We start from the raw sequence: 17,735 nt of genomic DNA, 5'->3' as shown, positions 1-17,735 counted from the left end.
CCAAAAGAAAGTTTATTGTCTAGATTGACGGTGTTTTGACCTATTTTTCTCACTCACCCAGAACTGCCTGCAAAGTGAACAGTAAACAGTATATATAATATGAAATAGAAAGATCAAACTGTTCTCTGATGTGTGGACTGACTGGAGTTCCCAGGCTCAAGTCACAGGGCAGCAAGGCAGCTGTCACCATGATCCACCCTAGATTGTTGAAATCATCAAATGTTCAAACTCCGTTTTTTGTGTGTCTTTTTTTTTCTTTTCTTTTTTTCTCAGGAAAATGCATATATGGTGATTTTGCTTCAATTTATAAAAGCTGGAAAAGCATGATGGAGAGCAGTAAAGTTTGAAACTTCAATAGACCTATATTATGATCGTAAAAACAGTGAAATGTTGCATTAACTGTATGGAAGTTTGGATTTTAGCACACTACTTTCAGTTTGACAAACTCTAGTTTCAGATGATAAGCATAAATATGATTTGGATCGATACGCCTTTGATTTGTTATTAAGTACTGATACGCCCCTCCCCTCTTCCCCTCATCACTTGCGTTTTAGGTTTTGGTTCTGGTAGTTTTTAAATCAGCAGGGATTACACAGGAGCTATGAAGGCTTCCCCTCATATTATAACTTTAGTAGAATCTTTTCAAGGATGTATTGTTATTTTTCTGAGTTTGAGTCATGTGACTACTTACTTTCAAACTAAGATTTAACACTGTAATTTCCCAGCTGTGTTTGTTTCATTTCTATTAAAATCTGAAAAAAGTAGTGATTAGGTTGTTCAGTTGACTCAGTAGATGTATTAATACAGGTCACTTATAACTTTGTTTTGCTTTGTGAAGCATTGATACGCTGAACACATCAGCAGTTAACAAGTGCATGAACCGTCAAACAGCACATTGCTGTTATCAGTTAGGAAAAGAGAACCATGTTGTGGGGTTGTGTAACAACTTCCAGTGGCCTTACAAAAACAATTCTCCTAGGAACTATTGAGGGAAGGAGACAGGGGGAAAGATGATGGACTGTCAACATTGCAGAATGGACAAGAAAACCTATTTGTAGAGACTTTGGCTTTGACACACAACCGACTGACCTGAAAGAATCTGCTGAACGGTTCTGTGTGGCACCCCAGTGACTCTTCTTCACAGACCAAAGGGAGAAGAAGAAGAAAAAAGCATTAAATTCAAAATGGGTCATCCTTTACTATAACTTTAGGAAACATTTGGTGGTCTTAAGTGTGTATTATTGTGTATAAGCTCTCTATGTTACAACATGGAATATGATTAGAAACATTTGTATAATTTGAATTGTGCTCATGGAGGTTGTGTAGGGTTATATTTACACATACGAGTTTTACAACTGACCATGTCAACATGATGAAAGTTTGCGAATTCAGATTTAATATATTGTATTACAGAACCTATCTCAAATGACTTGATTTTAGTCAAGAAAATGATAATTATTCTATCATGTTCGTAAAGAAAATGATACTCATGTTCTAATACTACACCACTTGTTGTGCATAATCATATGCATTATCAATACCTGTATATAAGTGCTTCTATGGAGATTATGTGCATTTGCATGAAGTTTGCACATACAGATGCTTGGCATTGTGTTCCAATGACAAGCTCAAGTCTATTATTCTGCAGCAATAAATTGTTGAATGCTAGCTTAGCACTTTGTACCCCATCAGTGCAGCTGCACTACAGTTTCTGTAGACCAGCCCTACAACTGAGTGCACTGTTGAAGCCACACTTCATGCACAAAATGCACACATCATAGAAAATATGCTCAGTCCCTTTGCAAATACTGGTGAACAATGTGGAGGATAAAGTCAACAACTGAACAAACTAAAACTGTAAAAGCACAGAGTGAGAATACTGCTGATTGAAAAGGTGAAACTGAATGCACCTGCTTCAGTTCAGAAACACCTGTACTTAGTCCAAGGGAAACAACCATGTGTTGAGGATTACTGATTAAATCAATTCATGGGGTACAAAGTGTTAAGATTTATTTTGTTCATTTTTGTGTTTTCTTCACACATGTTTGTAGTGTCTGTACTGACACTGATGTTTTCGTGCAGACTTGAATCTGTCAGCATATAGTGGACAGTGGCTTAGCTGTGGATACATGATCATAACCAAGTGAGGAAAGAATGTGATTAATGTGATAATGGCACTGTTGTTTGTTTTGTTTTTCACTTATGTCATTATAATACTGTTATAAAAATAAAATAAAAAAGTTGTCATCTGATGCAATTACCTGTACCTTAAATGAGATAATTTTGCAGATTATTTTATGCTTGCAGGGTATCAGCCTAATTCACCTGGTATTGGGAAGGTTCATTGCTTTACAGTGCACACACAGGTGTCTTTTACAAAATCAGGCCTTGTCTTATTTGTCTGAAGGAGCTTAATGGTTAAGGTAATATGCCATGAACTGTGTTGTTTTTCATACTTTTTGTTGTTGTTTTTTTTAGGGGAGTTGGGGCAGATCCCCCCCCCCCCCCCCCACCCCCCCCCCCCCCCCCCGGATGTGACAGGGTTTGTGGTCGGGCAGTCCTGATAAGAGCCTGTGTGGTAAGTTAGTAAAGTCAGCAACAACATGAAATGTCACATTACAAAATCCATGTCAGTGTCTGAAGATATTGATGAGATAATGTCATTGTGAACCATTTTTCCAAAAGGCAATCAAGTAAATTAGGAGTTCAGTGTTGTCAGTCTTTTTGTTTTACGGTACAGGGAAAGCACGACTCCGCTTAGTGTGGCAAATATAGAAGTTACGAAAAAGTCAGACATTTTCAGGGTGTGTGTGAAAGAAAGGGATATTTCAATTCTGCATGTTCAGTTGTCTACATACTAGGTTCTTGCTTTCTTTCAGTGATCATAGGCTGTGACTCCCATGTTCACTTCTTTATCTATGAGTGTGTTTTTTTGTGGGTTTTTTAGTGTAGTCTCCTCATGCATTTATTTTAGCCTGCCACATAAACAGCCATACTCTGTTTTTAGGGGTGTGCAAGCTGGGTATTTTCCTGTTTTCATAACCCACCAAACACTGACATGGATTATGTGGATCTTAAACATGCATGGCAGTATTTTGTATGTGTGTACACATGAGGGGATTAAACTAAAGGCTCAAACAGGTATGTACATACGTTGGCTTCGGGAAAATCTCTGTTCTTAATCCTCCTGGTGCTGAAAGCAGGATTGATCCCGAGACCCTCAGATTGAAAGTCCAGCACCTTAACTACTAGGCTACTGCGCCTGCCTGCCTACGTGTTTTTCTTTCTTTTCTTTTTTGTTTGTTTGTTGTTGTTTGTTTTTGTTAATATAAGATTTTATGATAATGATGTTCCTGAAGTTTGATGTATGTATGCAACATATCTGAATCATATTTGTAAAGAAACATGAATACCCCTTTGTCTTTTTCATATTTTGTGCAGAAATCATTCTTGAACATAAATATATGACTTCAGTTTTGTGTGGAAATTTGTGTTTGTGTGGTTGTGTGTGTTTCTTCTTTTTTCTCCTTTTAAAATTTTTGTTGTTGTTAATTTTTAAGAAAGTGTGTGTCATTGTGTGTGTGTTTGTGTGTGTGTGTGTCACTGTCTGTGTGCAAAACTTTCATGCTACTATTTTGATCCCATTCTCTGTTTACAAAGACAACTTTTATTTTCATGACTTGGTTAACAATGCATTTAAACCCTAAATCCAGGACATCTTTATCATTCTGTTCCATGACAACCCACAACTCCACTTTTTTCTTACAACTTTTTTTTATTCTGTGTTTGTGTGTCTTTTTCTTTCTTTCTTTCTTTCTGATTTTTTTTTTTTTTTTTTTTTGTTGTTGTTGTTTTAGGGAGGAGGGGGTGTGGGGGGAGTGCATATGACATGTATTGGCATCCTTGATTTTGAAGACATTTATTACACAGTTTTTCCAGGTCTGTTTCCATCTTTGTCATACTTTACTAGATTTTGTCTTTTTTAAAATCTTTTTTTAAGATTTTCATCTGCAGTTCTCAGTCATTCTTGAAACTAACTTTGCACACACGCACGCATGCACACACACACACACGTTTTTGTATACAACATGTGCATAATTTGCTATGCACACGTGTGCACATGCACACACATTTTCACAAGTGCACGCACGCGACACACGCATGCACACCTGTTGATCAGAGTTTCAGATTCAAGGAGGCAGCAAAGCATGCAGACTGATCCATGTTGTTATATGTTACACCACATCTGCAAGCAGCTGACTGACCCACACACAGACCCACTGCAGTGTTCAGGCCTTACTTCAGCTCCTTGGTGTGAGCTGCCTGAAAACACTCTGAGATGGGAGTTCCAGTTTTTAGGTGATGTCAAAGCATGCGGACTGAGCCATATATACAATTCATTTGTGTTTAAGAAAAAAACAAAAAAAAAACCAGACTCCTGACCTACACAAAAGCCCGGCGCACTGGTCAGGCCTCAAGAGCCTCCTATAGGTTTGTGAAAAACATTAACCCCTTCAACGCTGGGGAGTTCACACCTTCTGCAGGCTTCCCTGACATATTGATTTGGTAAAACACAGAAGATATTCTGAAATTGACTGTTTTACATCTCCACTTGACACGTGTGGACACAGCCGGAAATACATACTTGTTGCTTGGGGTTGAAGCATATATGTTGGCACATGGAAACTGTTTTAATGTAATGAATTTCCACACCCTAGCAATGCTTGGGCACAGGGTTCAATGAGTTAACAGAAATTAGTCAGATATTTAGGTAAAGTAAAAGATAAGTAAATAACATTAACATAATCATGTTAAAATGAAAGAGATTCAGAAGGCAGATGATGGAAATAGAACAAGAATAAAAATTGGCCATGTTTAGCAAACTTGTTCATTTGACTTTTTACATTCATTATTGATTGTTTCTTTTGTTTAAACTGACTTCTTTTTTGTGAAGCCTGTTAAGTAATTTTCTTTGATTGTTCCCATGTTTATTTCAAATACTCATTTTTGACTCCACCCTCCATCTGTGCTCTTTCCCCGAACTCACCATAGAACTCTCCTCCTCGCCTATTTATTATTAAAAAAAATATAATTTTCAATGACAGCATTCAGTTGTGCAAAATGATACTTTAACTACATGTCTACAATCACCTGTATGTGTGGTGGGACATTTGACGAAATTCGTCCATGGTTATTCACCAAGCTAAGAAGATAACGGCCCTGTATGCTAGGGTACTAGTATGGGATTCAGAAACAGACAGCTGTAAGTATGTGGATGCGAGTTCCATTAGTGGCCTAGATGTCTGTGCACTTTTCTTGGAACCACAAAAGGTGGTGTTCAGAGTGTCAGCAAGTTGTGGATTCAGTTGAGGAATGTGGGTCCAAGAAGCCAACAAGGTTCATAGGGTCCTTTCAAGTCCTGACTTTTTGAAATTCCCAAGTACAGCCTTACAAGTGCTTACATTTACATCAAGGTCCTTACATGTCACAAGTGCTTACATTTACACCAAGGTCCTTACAAGTCCCGATCTTTTGAAATTCCCAAGTTCAGCGCAAGTGCTTACATTTACACCAAGGTCCTTACAAGTCCTGATATTTTGAAATTCCCATGTACAGCCTTACAAGTGCTTACATTTGCACCAAGGTCCTTACAAGTCTTTACACCAGCAAAAAAAAAAAAAAAGAAAGATAATTAATGGTGAAACTCTATTAAAAAAAAATCACAGAAACAGTGTTCAGCCCATCTTCCTCACCATTCCCAAACTTCAGCTTGGAAATATTTCTTTTTCTTAAAATAATGTGGTTACTGTGACCACCATTGCTAGTGCTTGTTCAAGTCAGCTCATGTCATTCGAAATGCAGGCAAGTGTGGGTTTAGGATGTTAGGCTTGAGAGGGGAAATATAGGGACTTGCTGATCAAAAGGTTCAAATGTTATGGATTAGTTATGCACAAATTGCAGTTTGTGAGATGTCACTCCAATTGTCTTTGATGGGCAAAGGTCCTTACAAAATAAGGATATGGTCCTTGTAAGTCTTTACAAGGTGGCATAACCTGAAGTCTCTGGGAACCTGGCCAGGTTCTGCTGATTCCAATGTTTGTTTGAGAGTGACGCTTAACATTATCAAACCAACATTGTCAGTAGTAGACAGTTTCCTTACTCAGAACCAAAAGTTTGAATTTACTTATACATTTTTGTGGTTTCACACCACCTTCCACAGAAATAGGATGACCTAGTGTGAAACCATTGAAATACACATGTAAGTTCAAACTTTTGATTCTGAGGGAGGAAACCTTCATCTGTATATATTCAGATCCAGAGGGCCAAAACAAACAGAACTGTCAGCCACCATTGTGTGTGTGTGTGAGTTAAACATGTAGGCCCAGTTGATGCCAAGATACGTTCAACAGAGAAAATATGAAGTACAGTTTCAACATGCTATATCCAAATGAATGAATCTGCACAGGAGCACAACCATCATTCTAATATTCATGGACCCTCACGGCGGCTGGGCTTTAAACAACATGATTTTGTTTGATTCCGTTTCCATCTATAGCCATATGTTTCAGGGGGAAAACAGGGATTCTACGGGCCATGTTCAGCTCTCATAGTGTTCTGTTCACTTAACCTTGTCATAACAGATTTCTCTGTGTGAAATTCTGATTGCTGTCCCCAGAGAGAGTGCATTGCTACAGTGCAGTCAACACCTTTTTTCTTCTTCTTTCATTCTTTCTCTTTTCCTGTCAGCAAGTATATTTTTGTTATCGAAGTGGGTTTTTCCTCAGAATTTTGTTTGGGACTTTCCTTTTTTGTTGCTCATGTTTGTTTGTTTTTTTGTTTTTGTTTTTTCATGCATTAAGTGTATGCTGTACTCAGGACCTTCATCTATCATCTCTTCCAAATGACTAGCATCTAGACCAATACTCAAGGTCCAGAGTTGAAACGATATACACACACTTCCTGGTTGGGTGCATCACCACTTGGCCACAGACGTCCTTTCTGTGTCTGTATTCTTGGTGAGTGGCCACACATCCTGCTGTTGGTCTATGCTTGGTTGCTGAACTGAAGTGCAGCGAACACTCAGGAAAGTCATGAAAGTGTCTGTGGCTGAGAGAGGGTGGGATGGGGACTGTCGTTGAAGAGATGAAACAATTTCCTCTTCTGCTGTAAGCTCACCTTGGCTTCTTGACTGAACGGTTAATGGTGTCAGCAACCCCCAGACTGCTGATGAGTGTGCTCTTCAGTGAAGGGATGGTGTCTAATGGAGGTAAGACAGTTACAGGTCAGGTTGACAGTCACCATTTCTTTATTTGGACCTGCTCTTGGGACTGTTTCACTTTTGTCTGTTGGAACCAATCAGTCCACTGTAAAGTACACAAGAAGTGGTTCTTGCACTTCACGCTGGTTTTATTTAACCGGGGTTCAGCAGCCAAGGAATTATTCCTGGAAATGTTAAATCAGAACAAACACCAAAGTGACTCAGCATCATTTGCAGGGTCTCTTCTGGTGGTTGGCCCGATGGCAGCCTGACAATGACGGCTCCATATGGACTGTAGGAACTTGACTGTGAACAGGTGTGGGTGTGGCTTTGACTTGGGAAGGATGTAATAGAGTGTAGCACAGGACCAGTGCAAGTTAGAGATGACGAAATGTTGAAAGAGGATGGAAGAGTTGTTACTGCTGGTCCTTCTTAGAGGTATTGATGTTGACCTGTTGATGAAATGTCCTCAGGATGTCAGTGTGAAGAAGATAGAAGCCACCTCTACTAAGTGTTGCATTATTGTGTGGATACAGTGCCAGTACTTAGTAGAGGTGAAAAACGTAAGCTGCTTTCTAGAGAAAATGTTTGAACAAAAGCACATCTTTCATGCAGAAAGAGAAAAAAAGCTATTCTCGATTTCATTTTTCTTAATGAAATCGTTTTACTTGTTTTGAACGAAAACCCATTTGCATTCAGAGAAAGATGAGAAATTTTTTCCAGTTCCATTATTCTTGGTGGAAAGCTTTTACTTGAAAATACGTGAAAGGGCAAGCATGAAAGGACAAATGTTAATGAAAAACATCATAGCTCCAGTTGTACTATTCTGTTGGGAAAATGCCACACACAATGCTTACGATAATGAAATAGTGCTTGGTTATAATCGAAGTTCTGGATATCGTTTTTGTTTTAAAGTGTCTTTGATTCAATGGAATCATCCAGAATTGCATGAGGCCTTTTTATTTGAAGTGGAAATGTAACCAAAACTTAACTGTAAAGATCAAGCAAGTTTTGTAATGAAAAAATTCACAGAAGATAGCTGTGAATAACTGGCAGTAAAATTCAGATAAAAAAATATAATAATAAAATCAGTTACCTGGGCAGCTGATCTTTATTGACTTCGAGGAAGCTCTTGATTCTATCATCAACTGTACTTGCATGATTTTCGTCTTTCACACCTTTGGGTTTCAGAGAGGTTTGCAAAGATCGGTATCCTCTGAAATACATAGGCAAAGTATTTTACTTATGTAACGGTGAATGGGAAAGTATATCGATGCATTTATGTATAGGTAGAGGATGTCCGCATATTCGATTCCTTCATTCGTAGAAACATTACTAAGCAAAGTGCTCTGGAGACCTGAGATGGACGTATTGATCATGTTGCTTTTTGCACAAACTGAACACAGGACCATCTCAAGGCACAGAGATCAAGTGCCCTAAATCTTCAAGATGGCGCTGGTCTACAGAGAAACGTAACTAATCATCTGTAGCTCGGCGTGAACCCATCAGATATCCACAATTTTTTTTCCATTCATTCATACCCGAACCCCACCCCACACCCAGCCCCATACTTCATGCTGAAACCTTACACGGTTTTAAGACGTCTGTATGATCTGTAAACACGTTTACTTTTTACGTATTTCACAGATACAGTGTTTGTTTGTTTTTGTCTTGTTTTGTCTTTTTCGTCTGTTTTCTTTTTTTCCGCGTTGCACATCACTCATGGTTACAAATGTTAAAGGTCCCATGGCCATTTATGGCCCTACGGGCAGAGTGAAAATGAATATTCACTGTGTCCAGCGCTCGGCACAGGAAGGAAGGGCCCAGTCCTCTCCTTCCGCTATCATCTTCACACCCAGGATCTGAGTCCATTGTCAAGCTCTCTCCACTGACCCCCTTCCCTGTGGGCTTCCCTTTTCTGAAACCAACCAAGTTTCCTCCTGTTTGTTTTGTTGCTGACCTGAACAGAATCTCTATGGGGTTCGGCCCCTCTGTCCAGATGAATCGAGATCAGATTTGACATACAAGCTGAACTGCATTCATCGTGTTCTTCCCTTCAGTCACTTAATTGCCATGGTGGTCACCGCTTCGGGGCAGACGCTCATGCTGTGTAGATCCGCGACAACATGAGCATTGTCTTCAGCAGGGCTTAATTAGCCTATATAACAAGTGCTGTCCTGCGTAAGACAGATCTACCCCCACCCCCATATACTGCCGCACCCGGGCACTGTCTGTCACAGTCCGAACATCGGCAGTCTACAGGAGCTGTCACTGATCGGTCGCCATGAAGCCACTGACAAGAGGAGACCCTGTCCTGTTCTGCTGCTGAGTCACTTCGGTGGTGTTCAGCAGCGCTTGTTCTGATCCATTTTATGCAGGACACCACCTGAGGTGCTCAGAGCTCAGAAGTATGGAACTGCAAGATGCATACCAGGTTGTTGGGTCTCTCCTTCTTTATTAAAAAAAAAAAATATATATATATATATAAATTAAATTTCGCCGTGTTTGGGAACGGGAGTGTAAGCGTCAAACGCTACGACTGGAAGGTTACTGACCTTCCGCCCCCCCCCCCCCCCCCCCCCCCTTTTTTTTTTTTTTTTTTTTTTTTTTAATTCTGTTTGACAAATTACCGAGAACTCATCACGGCACATTAAACGAAGATTTTTTTTTTAATATACTTTTTGGGGAGGAGCGGAGGGAGGGGGGGGGGGGGGGGCAGTAATTTTGCTTTCAACTTTGTTAACATGGGTTCCATTTATCACATATTTTGTCAGTTGAAGATCTCTGTGAAGATTCTTTAATATGGCATACTCAGTGTTGCATTGGAAATCAAATGTTACATTCAAACACATTAATGTGAAACAAACAGATTTGTATGAAAATCTCTGTCTCTCCCTCCCTCCCCGCCCCCTCTCTCGGTCTGTCTGTCTCTCTCTTTAGGATATCTCCGATATCCAGTACGGGCTGTGCAGCAAAGTTTACACTAAAGCACAACTTTCCCAGTTCGCAAAAGTTTCCCAGGAAAGTAAACGAGTTCCATATGATATAGTAATACGCCTTCACAATTTAACTCAAGTCGGATCACTAACTCATAGGGAACCTATTGCGGCTGCTGCCACGGCAGGAAAAGATAGAGAGGAGGGGGGGGGGAGAGAAAGAGAGAGAGAGAGACGTGACAAAAACAAAAATATTGGCCATGTGTTATTTACTGTGATTTCCACAAAGTAGCAGTATTTTTTCTTGGTAACTTTCATGTATGTTGGTTTTTACTCATGATCATCATAAAACAGTATTTTCACTTATTTTTCCAGTTATACAAGCGCGTTTTTATCCCGATTTTAATGTGAACCCATATCATTCTTAAATCAAATGTCGCGTCTTTGGTTTATACTTTGTCAACACTGAATTTGGTTTACAGACTTAACAAATTAAGTTATTTCCATGCACTGGCACACACACACACACACACACACACACACACACACACACACACACACACACACACATGAGCAGATGCAATCGCCATACCGTACTTTGTATTGGCATGAACGTTGAGCACAAGTTAGATTACTCAGTAATTACATATACCAGTCTAAACAAACCTGAGGACGCTGAGTTATTACACACCAGCTGTACGAGTGAGGTGGTAGATACGGGCAAAGACCCTACATATAGCCTACATGTTTTAAGTGGTACGGATGAGGGTGGTTTACATGTTGCGTGTAACCCTCAGTTATACGCAGTGTGCTTGCACGTGCACGCTGGAACAAAACTGACGCGCGCCCGTATACGGGGACACATATGCGTATATGATTGCTCGCGCGCGCTCGCACACACACACACACACACACACACACACACATGTATGGCGTACGCACACACACACACACACACACATACAGAGACACATACACATACACACATGCCTGAGTACGTCAAAGTAATTTTGTCAAAGAGAGAGAGAGAGGAAGAATACTGTATGGAGTCACTGCAGGCAACTTTTTAAGGATCTAATTACATCGGTTTTCGATCCCCCCATAAATTCATTTGTATTAATAACTGGGATTTGTTTTCAAGATGCGGAAATGTTTTTCGTGCACGAGTAATGATTTATGTGTTGGTGTAAGATTTACGATCCTGGCTGAAACTCCTCGGAGTGCATCATCGTGTGTGTGTGTGTGTGCCTGCATGCGTGTGTGTGTGTGCTTGTGTGTACTCTGTTCGTGCGAGTGAACGTGACGTGCATTTTCATGCGCCCGTGTATGTGTTCTTGCGTACGCTCGGTCTCTTTGCTGAGTGTGTTTATGCATTCGTGTCCTGAATCGCCTATATATGTTGTATTTTGACCATTTCCCCGATGTTTGTGCGTTAGCGAATGCGTGTATGTGGGCATATTTCTGTCTCTGTGTTATCATGTGCTGGCACTGAGATGCACTGAGATGTAACTGGGTCTGTCTGATGAAGAAAGTTTTGAATCTATCGCTATAGACAAAACTGGCACACTGCATGGTATGGATTGAAATAATAAATAAACATTGTGACCGGTTCTTGTTATTTTAGAGTGTATTGTATATTATGAAATATATGATAATTGTCACACATATAAATGGCATAAATACACCTTAGATTCGGAACTGGAACCCTTGCGTGTGTTTGTGTGTGTGTGTGTGTGTGTGAAGATGCAACTAAAACTCTCCTCTGTGTCTTTGTGCTGTCCCGCCTGGATTATTGTAATTCCATACTTGTCAGTTCACCCAGCTACCTCATTGCTAGGCTTCAGAAAGTTTAGAACCATGCTGCTCATCTTGTCTTTCGTTCCTCTAAATTTGATCACGTCTCTCCTCTCCTTCAGGCTTTACACTGGCTTCCAGTACAAGAAGGAATTATTTACAAAGTCGTATCTCTGGGTTTCAAGTCCATTGAGGCTACTGGTTCACAGTATCTTTCTGATCTCATTCATCCTTACGTACCCTCACGCCAATTCCGCTCTTCTGACACCCGCATGCTTAGGATCCACACTGCTCGAACCAAAACGTATGGCCAACGCAGTTTTTAATACCAAATCTTCTTTGGAATCAACTTCCTCAGCATCTCCGTCACTCATCTTCGATGCAATCTTTCAAATCCAGGCTGAAGACCCACCTTTTCGCCTCCTGAATAATTCTCAACAGCTCATCCCTTTCCAGTGTGAACTAAAATGACTATTAGTGAGTGAGTGAGTTTGATAGTTTCAGAATTTGTTGGTTGTATCTTTTATTGTGTATTATTTATGATTGTGTGCTAAGAATTAATTGTGTGTGTGTGTGTGCGCGTGTGCTGTGGATGTATATGTGTAGGGGGTGAGGGGGGAATATTTTTAACTAATGTTTGGTATCTTGTGTTCAATATTTCCTCTTTGATGTTTACGTGTGTATTCTATTTATAAACGTCCAGGGTTTATTTTCTAGATTAGGCGTAAATGCTCATTATAATAATGATGATAAAAGCTTGTTTGAGTAACCAACGATAAACGAGCTACGAACGATAAACGAGCAACCACCGATAAACGATGTTCGAAGTATGTAGGGACAACAGATTTGATAACAATACATCCCCCCCCTCCTCCCCCCCACCCCCCCACCCCCCCGGCCCCCCGTCGTCTGCATCGGTTTCAGTGGCATTATTCCCTGACGCCTAGCTCCCGGCGTTGTCAGTCCACAGGGAACCATCGATGTCCGGTCGCCAGGAGGCCAATCACCAGGGGAGACCCGGCAGTGCTGCCGAGTCACTTATGTGGTGTTCAGTAGTGTCTGTTCTGATTTAACGTCGTTAGGATAGCACCTACTAATTTAGCCCCCTACTGACGACAGCGATTGCTTGGTCACGGATCCAGACGACACATTTTGTTTTTGATTGTCCAACATATGCGGACATTCGCAGAGGATACAAACTGTTTAGTGAACCAGCTGCCCAAAGACTGAAGAGATCTCAAAACAATGTCAACTGAACATGATGAAATATGTCTGTTGTCTTTCGTTAAAATTACCGAAGCAGGCGATTTTTTTAAAAAAGAATACCAGTATTTACTTTTTCTATTGGAAAACCAGTGTTTTTGTTGTTGTTGTTGTTGTTTGTTTGTTTGGGTTTTTGTTTGTTTGTTTGTTTGTTTGTTTATTGTTGTTGTTTTTAAGAAGTTATTTTTGTTCGTTGCTTGATGATCACCCGAAAAGTTTCAATTAACTGAGCTATATGAATTTTTTTACTCTGTTGGTTTCCGCTTGGGATGTCGGTTCGAATATGTTTCGTCCATCTCCTAATTTCTCTGATGAAGAAGATGTAGATGTTCCTATTTATTACGTCATGTCATATCGATTACGTCATGTCATTAGTGAATACGTCATTATCTAATGCCCGCCGCCCACAACTGGCATATAACTGTCACGGATGATGGCTGAAAGTTGTTGATTTGGGGGGTCGGGGGAGGGGGAAGGGTTGAACTCTTTCGTCCGCGCTTTCCTTTTCCTAAGTTTGGCAAAGGCAGGATGGTCGCTGATTTTTGGAGGTGGGGTGCATGGGTTTCTACTAATCTTAGTCGCTTTTCGTCGTGCATCTCCTTCTTGATGCTCAGGGTCAAAATGTTGACCGTTGTCAGCATTAGCGGTGGCCGCGGCCGATTGAAAATAAAATGTGGGGGTAATGGGATAGGTGGGTCTGTTAGGGGGCAGTGGGTCAGCAAAATGACACCTTCTGATCGAATGTCAATGGTTGGGGCATCAACAGTTTCCTGGGCAGGACATTACAGTCGCGTATTGTCCGTGGGAAGAAGGCGTTCAGCCTGATGTCCGCCCGACAGGGGATCATGTCGAAGGTTTGCGTGTGGGCTCCTCTTCTTGGCTCTAGCACGTTGTTGTTGGTGGTGGAGGTGTGGACACCTTACTTTTGCAGGTCACCTGCCGATCTGAAGAAAGAAAAAAACATGGACAATTTGGCCCTCACCTTACGGCGTTCCACGCTTTCCAGCTGCAGTGTTTGCTTGCAGTAGCTCTATTGCGTTGGTTGTCATCTGATATTTATGGACGACAAATCGCGCTACTCTCCGTTGGACTGCTTCTATCTTCTCCACTTCTTTCTTTGTGGTGGGGCCCCATGCAGTGCTCGCGTACTCGAGGATAGGGCGTATAAAGGACTTGTAGCCAAGTGTCTTGATTTTAACTGTTGCCTTCCTCACTGAGGTTTCTCAGAAGGAAGCCAAGCGTCCAGTTTGTTTTAGTCACTATACTGTCGATATGTTTGGTCTAGCGAAGATTTGACTTAAGTGTGACTTAAAGGTATTTGGCGGACGTCACAGATTCCAGCAGATGACATGCATGTGGTACTGATGAGTGGTGATGTTTTTTCCTCGTGGTGCACATCAGGACACTGCACTTTTCCCGGCCTCGAGTCCCTTGAGGTCAGTTTGCAGGGTGTCATGGTCGCTGAGGGCAGTGAAGGGTATCTAAAAGACCGTGTTTTTTGCAGAGGCGGGCAGGAGATGTCATCCGAGATGCTAGGTCACAGATGTAGACCAGGAGCAGGCACGGGCCTAGTACTGAACTCTGTGGTACCCCTGATCTGGCTTGTGTGTACCTAGACCTCTTTCTGTCGATGACCATGGACTGCCTTCTAGTTCTACCGTCGAGGAAGCTCTCAGTCCATGCATTGGTGGCATTTCTGATGCCATAGTGATGGAGCTTGTCCAGTAGGAGGAAGTGGTTCACCTTGTCAACCGCTTTGGCGAAGTCCGTCAGTTTGGCATCTCCCCTCTTCATGGTGGTTGAGCATTGAGGCATGGACAGAAGTCTTGTATTATGTATCTTCCTTTTTTTAGATTGATTTTATTGATGTTTTGTTTATTGATTTCTGTTCTGTCGATGTTTTCTTGGACAGCCTTCATACCTTCATTGAAAAGCAAGCAGGGCCAGGGGTTTGTATCCTGTGTTCAGCTGCAAGGTGCTGGGGTCTGCTGCCAGTCAGGCTTCGACCGTGCATCTTTCAAGGTAGGCGCTAGTTATTGACTTTGTCTTGTGTTTTATTTGTCGGGTGTCGTGATTTGTTAGTGGGTTGGTATTGTCTGTCATATGTTTAGATGCGTTTATTATTGTTGTACCGTAGTAATTTCGTCAGTACGCTTTGTTGTGTGTATGTTTGAGAAAATAATGAGCGTTGGCATGGAAGAAGCAATTTTTGTTCTCCTGTTTTATTCTGCACTTTCGAAGATTTCAGGAGCTAGTTTTACTGACTGATGAAACGTGTATTTGTGTGGGCTTGTGAGTGTTTGTGTGTGAGTGCGTGTGAATATTGGTGTGCCTTGGTTTATAGTTTAGCTCTTGGAGAAGTTTCAGTTTCAGCCAATTTTGGCCCATGTGTATCCCCTTGCCAAAACGGTATGTTTGCAAATGGCAATGAAATTTCTTTTTCTCTGTCTCCCACTGTGTCTCTGTATTTTTGTCTGTCTATCTGTCTCTGTCTCTCTGTCTTTCTCTCTCTCCCTGCATGTAAGTGAATATGTGTGTGTGTATACACGCGCACATATTGTGTGTGTGCGTGTGTGTGTGTGTGTGTGATCTTTGACTCTTTATATCCCAGCTCGTTGGCTGTTGCCGAACGCTATTGATCAGATGGACGTCACAACCGTCATGTTACATCGAAGTACAGTAAGTAATGAAGTGCTAGAATGTAGTCAATGTTCGTCCTTCGGATTTGAAAATGACCATGACTTCAAGAGTCAGATGGAAGATCATGGCTGTGGGTTCGGAGGTGACTGGTGAGGCCAGTTCGGGCCCTGAAGGCTCGCCCACACGTGGGATACAAGTGAGTGGGTGCTGTCGTGGCAGTGAATGCTGTTCGGGGTTTGCGCACTGCACGCTTTCGTTTCGCATTGGTGATGCACCTCGCTTCAGCTGCACGGGCTCCTGTGGTGATCTTGCTGCGCCAAGCTGGACAGTCCAGAGCAAGCGTCTCCCACGTGTTGATGTCAACGCCCAGATCTTTGAGGGACGCTTTGAGGCAGTCTTTCTCGAGTTTCTTCTGCCCTCCAACTGAATACATGCCTTGATATATTTTTTCCGTACAGCAGCTGCTTAGGCAGTCGGCTGTCAGGCATTCTGACCATAATCATGTCCAGCCCACCTGGCTTGGGCTTTCTGCAGGAGGGTGTAGATGCTGCAGAGGCCAGCTCGTTCCAGGACTTCCGTGACGGGGATTTTGTCCTGCCACCTGATATTGGGGAGTCTGTGGAGACCACTCAGGTGGAAGCAGTTGAGCTTTTTGGCGTGTCTGCTGTAGACAGTCCATGTCTCGCTGGCGCAAGGAGGGAGGTAAGGACCACCACAGTAGACCTTCAGCTTCGTGGTAGAGCTGAGTCGTCTCCGCTCCCAGACGTTTTCATGGAGTCTCCCAAAGGCGGCGATGGCTTTGGCGATCCTGTTGTTGACCTCAGCGTCTATGTTCACTGCAGGAGAGAGCGTGCTGCTCTGGTAGGTGAAGTTGTCGACTGTCAAGAGGTTCTGCCCCTTCACGTGATGCGCGTCTCCTGGTATGGCTTTCTTTGGGCAAGCAGATATATAAATTCGGTCTTTGGGGGGCTGGTGGTGAGACCGAATTTGTTGCAGGCTTGCAAGAAGCAGTCCTTTTCACACTGTATCTTCTGCTCTGTGCTGGCGTTTAGTGCACGATCAGCAAACAACAAGTCTCTGATGATAGTCTCCTTCACCCTTGTAACAGCCTGCTAGCACCTTAGGTTGGACAATCAGCCGTCAGTCGACTAGTCCTGTACCTGACGGTCACGGAAGTCACGGAAGGCAACTGTCAGCATGGCAGAGAATACCATACTGAACAGAGTCAGGGGCGATAACACAGCCTTGTTTGACGCCGTTTGTCACTGAGAAGGCCTCTGACTCGTCTCCGTCATCCAGAACTTTCGCCATCAGAGAGAGAGGCTGAATAGGCGAAACTGGAGCTGTGGCGGGTAATCAAAACATGACAAAGAGTCAAACTCTCAAGAGGCCATTGACTTAGGTGGTGGCATGATCAAGGAATATGTGAAAAGAATAGGCGAATTGGAACTGTTCCCCTGCACTGGGTTGCATGAACGATCTTTGCAGCTCTAAGTTTGCTTAGCGTTAAGAACGTTCCTAGCTCAATGCTAATTCCATAGAGAATCTTAACGTCAAACTTTGCAGTGCAAAGATCGCTCATACAACCCAAACCTTGTCCCCTCTGTCCTACAGTGTTGTCTGTTCATCCTTGGTAAACAGTACTGAACACTAACACCAACTTTCCAGGCCTGGCTCCGTCAGAACACTGTCCATGACGCCGGACTGAGAGATACACAATGCTGTGTTCACTTGTATCCCGCCGCCTCTTGACAGCCATGATTCTCCTTCACAACATGAACACAGCAAGTTTGGACCCCCGTTTCCAGACTGGCTCATCAACTGACAATCAGTTGGAACAAACT

Source organism: Babylonia areolata, chromosome 4, assembly GCF_041734735.1.
Source record: "Babylonia areolata isolate BAREFJ2019XMU chromosome 4, ASM4173473v1, whole genome shotgun sequence".
NCBI lineage: Eukaryota > Metazoa > Mollusca > Gastropoda > Neogastropoda > Buccinidae > Babylonia > Babylonia areolata.
Note: the sequence above shows the minus strand (reverse complement) of the source record.